Source organism: Monodelphis domestica, chromosome 4 (genome assembly GCF_027887165.1).
Source record: "Monodelphis domestica isolate mMonDom1 chromosome 4, mMonDom1.pri, whole genome shotgun sequence".
In the NCBI taxonomy this organism is placed as follows: domain Eukaryota; kingdom Metazoa; phylum Chordata; class Mammalia; order Didelphimorphia; family Didelphidae; genus Monodelphis; species Monodelphis domestica.
In genome coordinates this window covers 245,546,397-245,555,198 of record NC_077230.1, presented here as the reverse complement: position 1 = coordinate 245,555,198, position 8,802 = coordinate 245,546,397, and the positions used below count along the sequence as shown (strand labels likewise).

Below are 8,802 nucleotides of genomic sequence, written 5' to 3'. Positions count from 1 at the left end.
TTTTGCTGTCAGAGTTCTCCTGAAAGGGAGAAGGAGCTGCCAAGTGGGGGTGCTATTTGCTCTCACTGAAGGCATGAGTTCTGACTTCAGAGTTCTGACTTCAAGCTGGGAAGAGTCAGAGGAAGCATTTTGATTTCTAACAGCCACATTGGTCAGTTAGAGAAGACAACTTGTTACTTTTGATTTATATTTTAAGGAAATTAAGAATAGTTGAAGTTTACATATTAGAATAGCTTAGTAAATTAGAGAGGAAGTTAAGTTAGGTCTGATCTCATCAGACACGAAGAAATCCTTTGTGGGACAGTTGGGTTTGGGGGATAGTTAGAAATCTTAGAGTTAGGGTAAGAGCTTTCCTATCTTATTTCTACCTTCTTTTCCTGTCTCTTCTCCTGATAGTGAGTAAAAAATTTTGTTGGATTAAGCTGTGTCCAGCAAACTCATTCACAGTCTACAACCAGGTGAACTTAACAGCTCAAACCCATCAATATCAATTGGCAGTAGAGATCAATAATCAATAACTGTATCAGTGAGGGGGACTTTGAAAAGGATGACTCAAAGTTCAGCTAATTGGGGGAATCAATATATGGTGACACTTCCTTCTTTCCTCCACTCCCCCCAAGTTGAACTGTTATCAATGGAGTCAGTTTAGATTAAAGGATGTCTGTTTTCCCCTCAGCTTCCTTCTTGTAATGATGGAATTTGAAGCTCCCCTCCTAACACATAGACTCTGATACAAGTTATATTATGAATCAAGATATCTAATTTATTTGGATATAAAGTTGTTGAAAGAGTAATGGAAGAGGACAGGGGGAAGAGGAAGTCCCTAAGATATTTCCCCTATAAAGCTTTTGAGTCTCTGCCTAAGGAATCTTCTTCAGAAATAAGCTCTGGGTTCCCCTATGGTAAAGAGAGTCTTTATCCCAAAGACTGTCTTCAGTTGAGAATGGAGATCTTCTTTCTTCTGCTTAGATAACAGGATTGAGAGATTTGGATATTTTAATAGCCAAAGTAGTTCTCCCCCCAGCTCCAAAGAGCCCAAGATAAGAAGAACCCTGGGTTTTCTCCTCTGACTGCTTTTGAGCTTGGCTGGAATTCCATCCCATCCCCTGAGGTCTTGTGTGGTTCCATCTGCCCATCTTCTGATGCATTTCTTCAAATTCAAAATTTTCTTTGCTTCTGGTCATTCCTTTGAATACATAACAAGATCAATATTATCAATAACAGCAGACAGTAAACATAGTGGAATCTGGGATCTTCTATATATATCTCTTAGTCAATTGTGTGATGGTGAAACGTGATCTATGAAGGAATTTAGCTTTTGAAAGCCTTCCTGTTCCCTCCTCATCTTTAATGTATAAATACTTTTATGATAATTTTGTAGATGAGAAAGAAGGATTGATGATGTTGATCACTTTTAGGGGGAGGGAGGAATATAATAATAAAGTCTGAGTATTTTTCCACATGTGATTGATTACTCTATTTGTGATTGTTCTAGTGAGTATCATATAATTCCTGAGTTGCTGTAATATGGATTATAGCTCACACTGGCTTAGGTCTGCTTTCCTTAATCCTACAGGAAGACAATGTGTCACTAAAATTAATAAATGAGGGAATGCAATATAAAATTTGCCTTCTGAATGGTGCTATGTAGATAATTAGCCTAGTCAGTCTCATAAATGTCTCTATGATGTGTATGCAAAAGACCTCCTTCAGTTTTTTTTAAACCCTTACCTTTAGTCTTAAAATTGATGCTATAGTATCAGTTCCGAGGTAGAGGAGTGGTAAGGGCTAGGCAATTGTGATGGTTAAATCACACAGGCCGGATTTGAAACCAGGATCTTCTATTCCTAGGCCTGGCTCTTTATCCACTGAGCCACCTATTAGCCCTGATCCCATTAAGTTTGAATACCAGAGCCTCCTGTCCCAACTAAACCAGTGATTTCAATGTCCTTGTAAGAAAGAAATGATTGCTGAATATATTCTGAATTCTAGCCTAGAATGAATTTTTAACATACTTTTCTTTTAAAATTTGGAGTTACAAATTCTTTCCCTTCTTCCCACTAACTCCCATATGCACTAAAGCAAGCAGCATATCCATTTTTTTTTTGTCTTTTTGTATTTTGTTAAATATATTCTAGTTACATTTTCATCTGACCTGGGCCTGGCCATGTACTTGACACCTCTTCATTATGGCTCTATCATTTAACCAAAAGAAACATGGACTTTCAAATATTTTCAGAAAAATAAGCTTTTTCATAAATAAAATGCAGGTTAATCCAGATACGACATTTTTTTCTGTTAAATTTTTTTTCTTTTTTGTTATATACTTAGTAACTACTACCACCACCAAAAATATTAACTAAACAAATGGATAAAAATGTGTGAAATCACAAACCCCACATTGTTTACAATTCGTTTGCAAATTTGTGTTATATATGCTATATATGTCCTAATATACATATCCTCTGCTTTTGAATTCCCTTTGGATTTGTTTTAGTTAAATACATTTTCTCTTGATTTTGTGGCTTTTAAAATATATTCATGTTATATATTAATCATGTTCTCTTTTCATATATTTCTCTTATTTTCTTTATATTTCCAACATTTATCATTTCTAATAATATATTAATTATATTCAAATCTATTAAGCCATTTCTCTCAATCACTTCATTTGTGTTATTTTCAGTTATTTTCCCCTACCAAACAAAGTTTTCAAGAATATTTTCATATCTACAAAACTTTTTACACTCTCATTGATGCCTTTAGGACCTAATCCTAGCAATAGGATCCCTAGGTCAATGTGCATGAACAGCTTTATAATTCTTAATGCATATTTCCATCCTGTTTTCTTAAAAAAAATAATGGAATATTAGGCCTGTTTTTCTATGTTCCAATCAGCATTAAATTTATTCATTTAGGCTATATTTAGCTAAATTAGTTCTTAGGCAACAGACACAATCTGTTGCCAGGACCACATCCTTTCCAAAACAAGATTTTACAGCTTGGTCATACTAAGTGGAACCTTTGTTCTAGTGCCCCAAACCCTCAGGGACGCAAGATTATTTCCATACTATGATGAGTATTAAAATAAGACTTTTATAGAATATTTATGCGTTCTAAATCATTATTGTTCCACTGGAAACCATGTTTGGATTATATTCCAGATATTTATTTTATTATTTATCTAAGGTTCTATTAATTTCCTTAATCTCTTATTTATTTTTTGGTTAGATTTATCTGGCTTTGAGAGGGGAAAATTAAAATATGTTGCCATTATTGTTTTGCTATCTGTTTCCATCTGTATCTCAAGTATATCCACTTTAGCCCCCAACTCAGTGAGAGATCATGACTGCTATTCTTGCCTTTTCTGAATCAGCTGGATCTGGAGGCTTGGTATATTCTACTCCAGCTCTTCACCTTTACTCTACATGTGTCTCTCATATCCAGTGGATTTCTTTTAAACAACATATTCTTAGGTCTGCATTCTTGATCCTTTCTATTATCCATTTTATTCCCATTTGCAAATTCATTCCATTTCACTCATTGCTATAGCTACTTGTTGTACATTTTCATCTATTCTGTTCCTTTTCACTATCTGTCTTCCTTTCTACCATATCCTTCCTCAAATGTCAAATTTCCTTTAACTAATACCTTTCCGATACACACCCCTTTCCCCAAATCCTCTCTTATCCTCTCCCTTTGCCATCTTACTTCCAAAATGGCTTATCTTTTGAAAATCCCCTTTCTTGTACCTTCCCCCTAACCTTTTAATTCTTATTCTATCCACCTTTCAAAAAATCCCTTATCTATCTTCATAATTATGACTTTCTATTTCTTTATATGCATGCAATTCTAAAAATCCCTCCTCCATCTTGTCCTGATTCCCTCCCTATTCCCTCACCTTACTTCCCTCCTCTTCATATGTGCTCCCCTCCCCAGTTCCTCCCTTATCCTATCTCCCTTCCTTCCTGTTTAATTTTTGCCTTTCTAATTTTGTATCTCATTCTCTCTTCATCAGTTATCTTTTATAATTATTTTTCTTTTTATAATTGATCAATTGATATAATTGTGAATTACATATATAGAAGAGAAATCATGTAAAACAGTTCTTTACTATTTTTTTAAAAAGCAAGAAAAATAAAGAAAATTATGCTTCAATTTGCACTCATCATTTCTTTTGAGGATACCATTTTTCACCATGCCTTCATCAGAGGAATTTGTTATAGATTTTAAAATATTATTTTGTTCATGATGCATTCTAAAATAATATAGCTTCCCTGATTATTGCTATTAATTACGTCTATTTTTTGCTTTTGCTTCATCTGATTGCTACATCCTTCTTTAAAAAAAAAATTCATCTTACATATATTAGATTCTGCTCCAGCCCTTTATTTTGAGTCTGTATATGTCTCTCTGTTTCAAGGGCATCTATTAAAAACAATATATAGCTGGTCTGGTTTCTAATCCAATCTATTTGCCTCCATTTTATGGATGAATCACTCCAATCACTTTCACAGTTATGTATTTCTCTCCATCCCAGTGGTTTTTGTGCCTCTTTTGACATTTGTCTACTTCTGGTTTTAAAGTATTTTCTTCTTTACTTTTCTGCCTTTTATTTTAACAAGTTGTTAATTCTATTTTCATTATTTTTTTCACTTCCATTTCATAATTTTCATAATTTTAATTTTTTTCTCAACTTTTTTTTCTACCATTCATTTCTTTAACTCTTCTGGGAATTCTTGTTGGGCTTGGGTCTAATTTGTATTTTTCTTTGATACTTTTTTTGGGGGGAAGTTGTAGTCCCCCCCCCAATATTGTTGTCTTCTAAGTTTGTCTTTGCTTTTCCCTGATACTATACTAGCTTTTTATGATTAAATTCTTCATTTGTTGTTTGCTCATTTTTTTAGCTTATTTCATAACTTTGAACTTAATGTTAAAGTTGAACTCTAAGAATAGGAACCCCAAGCTTCAGGCTTTTTCATGCTATTATTTTTAGATAGTTCTGGGATTCTGCAAGGCTTTGGCATTTCCAAGGTGGCATGATCCTGGGAGAAGTATGGTCACTGATTTTCTGGTCTGCACTCTGATATTTACTCAGGGAGGGCAGTGTTCTCTGCAAGCCACCAGTGCTAGCACTCCTTTTTGCTTTGGAATTATCACCATATCATTTGCCTCCTTGAGACTGACCCCCCAATTCTCCTCTCCACCTTTGAACTGTGCCCCAGAACTGCAAATGGGCAATAGAGTTGCCAGTAAGCATCAAGTGTTACCAGTACCTCCACTGGATTTTCTTTAATCTCTTTCTGAGTAGTTGTCCAACTCCCTTACTGTCTCTAGGTTGAGAGGTCCCAAAGCTGCTGCTGCTACTGTCACAGCTGTTTTCACCAGTTGTGAGGGCTTTGGATAGGTTTCTGTCTCATTGTCATAAATTCCTCCTACAGAGTTAAGTTTTCTTAGGCATCCTTCCATTTAGCCACACTTTCCCTCTGTCTTCTGGTCTTACCTATAGTGAAAATTTCAGCAATAATTTGGTTAAGTTCCTTCAGTATTATAGTCTCTTTTAGTTTTGAATAAGTTGCTTACATTTACAGTATCAAGAGAAAAGGTAATGCTTAGAGTTTATCTGGAAGCTGTGATTCTTGGTATGCTTTTGGTCCTCTTTGCCTCTACCTGTATCTTTGCAAAAAATCTGAGGGAGTTTCCTAGGGCTGAGACTATTTTGTATTTTTCTTTGTTTCATGGGTTGCCATGGCCAACAAATTTATCCTTATGTAGTCAGTCTACTTTAGGATATGAACCTCTCTGTAAATAACTATGCTGGTCCATAGAAAGCAGACACAATCTGGTTTTGGAATGATAAATGAATCCTTTCCAGCTTGGTAGAACTTATAACAGTTTGTTCTCTGCTGACATAGTTTTTAAGACCCTAGTTCACTTTTATTCCTTGATGAGGCATCCACATAAGACTTTTTGAAATATGGCCATAATATTTCTTTCTTTCTTTCTTTTTAATAACCCTTACCTTCCGTCTTGGAGTCAATACTGTGTATTGGCTCCAAGGCAGAAGAGTGGTAAGGGCTAGGCAATGGGGGTCAAGTGACTTGCCCAGGTCACACAGCTGGGAAGTGTCTGAGGCCAGATTTGAACCTAGGACCTCCCATCTCTAGGCCTGGCTCTCAATCCACTGAGCTACCCAGCTTCCCCCGACCATAGTATTTCCGAGGCATTGGGGTGTTAGTGATGACATTATTACTGAAAAACAGAATTTTGTAATGCCAAAACTGTAAGGATAATTTTAGTATTTTGACTTAAATTATAAGTAAGTGGTCGCCATGGGAAATTCCCAAATATGAAAATACCCAAGACAGCTGGGGATTATGGAGATTTTAATTAATAAAGAAAGAAGGAATTAAGGAAAGGGGAGAGAGAGAGAGAGACAGAGAGAGAGAGAGAGAGAGAGAGAGAGAGAGAGAGAGAGAGAGAGAGAGAGAGAGAGAGAGAGAGAGAGAGAGAGAGAGAGAGAGAGAATTAAACTACTCTGGCTCAGGCTGAGCCAAGTAGTAGAAAAAGGCCTAGGCCAAAATGGTCTAGGGCTGAGCCTAAGGGAAAGTGAGTCAATCTTTATCACTCACCACAAGACCATCTCCAAGCTGGGTTCTTCCACTCCAAACTGAAATTCCTCTATAAACTGAATTCAATTGTCCCTGAATTGCTCCCTCACCTCCTTTTAAAGAGGTTTTTCTCTTATGTCAACTCCCCTAAATTTTCACATTTACCAATCACAGTAGATGCTTTTTTCCAGGGCTGCTCATTCTTAGTTTTCACCTTCTTTGGTTTTCACCTTCTCTGGTTAGATTAAATCTTCTGAGTACTTCACACCTCTTTGTTAAGCTTGCCTTTTGTAAATTACTTGACCTTTTAGGTACTAATTTAACCTTTACAGGTACTTAACACCTTTTTGTATTAGATATAAAAATAGACCTAGCTTAAGGTTCTAACTTTACTATAAGGTATGAGTTGGGGACTTTCATTGTTCAATCAGGAGTTTGCAACTTTATCTTCCCCTAAAGCACTGTCTGAGTAGGGTGGAGTAATTTTAAAATTCACAATACAATGAAGATGGAAATTGGGGTTGGGAATAAGTATAAGAGAGGAAATCAGATTCAGCATGACCAAGGAGCAACCCAAGTGTGGGAAGGGCAAAGAAGACCCAAGATTCCAGGAAAAGAACAGATGAGCTATGAGGATTCAAAAATAGTTATTTCACTTCTTCTTGGGAACCCTCTTGGAGTGGATGGTCTGAGAGGATGCCTCTGAAACAGTGAGCTTCTCTGGACATTGTTCTCCTTCCAGTGAACCCCAAATTCCTCTGGTTCTTGCTAAAGATGATAAAAGTAGATTGGGACTTTTGGGAAAAACCATCTACTAATGAAGAACCTCTCTGTCCCCCCAAAAACTGTCCTTGAACTTCACTTTACAACTAGATTAGATCAGGAGGAAGGACAACCCCTACAATTGACCAAAACAGGGTCAGGCAACAGCCTGAACCCTCAGGATTTTGGGGTGAGGTCAGTTGTTAGTTCATAGGGATTCCCATTTCCCCCTTTCCTTATCCAATAACCCCATTCTCCCTGCTTTGTGTGTCCCCTAGAATAGAGTTACCCTTTTAGATCAAGTCTACTTCTAACATTATTGAAGGGGACTGAAGCTTTGGGGAAAATCTTACCTTTGTCCCCAAGAAGGAGAATCAAGTCCAACCCAAGCAGTAGAGTGACTCAGGTCTAATGGGAGAAAGTGGGAATTGGGAGATTGGGAAATTCAGGGTCAGGAGAATTACTCTGCTCTCTTACAACAGCCAAGATCAAGAGGGGAGGCAGTGGGTTTATTCTATAGGACCTTCTCCTTCAGTCCTTAAACTCCTTGGATAATCTAATCTCCGAGGAGACATATTCTGTCCCTCTAGAAGGCAGTTTGTCTATATTCCCCAAGGGGAAGGATCAATCTCTTCCCTCTCTCCATTTCTCCAGCTCCTTCACACTTCTCTCTTTAATTCCCCAGTGAGAGTGTGAGGGACCCCATTCTGTTCCTATATTACATGTGGTACCCCAGTTAGCTGAATAAGGACAAGAATCCATTTACACCTGGCAGTTGGAAGAGAGCAGCCATCTTAAGCACAGAACCCTGAGTAAGCATACACAGAGATTAAAACTGATATCTTTTTTCCTGTGAAAAGAGGCTTGAACAAATAACGAGAAGAGGGGTAGACATAAACAGTAGAAACATGTACCAAAAGATAATGTGGATCATCTGGGTATTGGCACTCATAGTTCACTGGTTTTACTTCATTTTGGAGACCATAACAACAATGTTTAGTGATTTTATAGGGGCAGCTATGAACATCACACAGTACTGGGATCTGATTACAGTTGAAATATCAAGCTTATGGCCAACTTTCCCTGCTATATGTGGAATTGTCATGATGGTCTGGCAATTCTACACTACAATTAGAAAGGGACTAAAGATAATCTTGGGCAAGGATATTAACAACCTGGACAACAGACTAGATAAAGTGTTTTCAGAAGTGGCAGCCATTAGAGACTTCATGGCTAAGATGAAGAAACTGGGAATGGGGAAAGAGCTTGTGACAGGGATTACCATTGATAATGACACTGACAATAACAAGAATAAAGACACTGAGACAGCAACAATAACAACTCTGGCTGTGGGGATCTGTACTGAAAAAATAATAGTGGACAAACAGACAAACACAAACAATGCAACTCAAGGGAACTCCATAGACAC

The 8,802-nt window shown here is 37.0% G+C and overlaps 1 long non-coding RNA gene across 1 annotated transcript; it reads right to left on the bottom strand.

Moving 5' to 3' along the window:
• Positions 1–678: 678 nt before the first annotated feature.
• On the bottom strand, positions 679–8,266 carry LOC130453770 (uncharacterized). Its single transcript, XR_008911314.1, has 3 exons — positions 7,727–8,266; positions 5,277–5,503; positions 679–1,186 (listed from the first exon to the last, which is right to left on the bottom strand). It is a non-coding gene; the product is annotated as an uncharacterized LOC130453770 (long non-coding RNA).
• Positions 8,267–8,802: the final 536 nt, after the last annotated feature.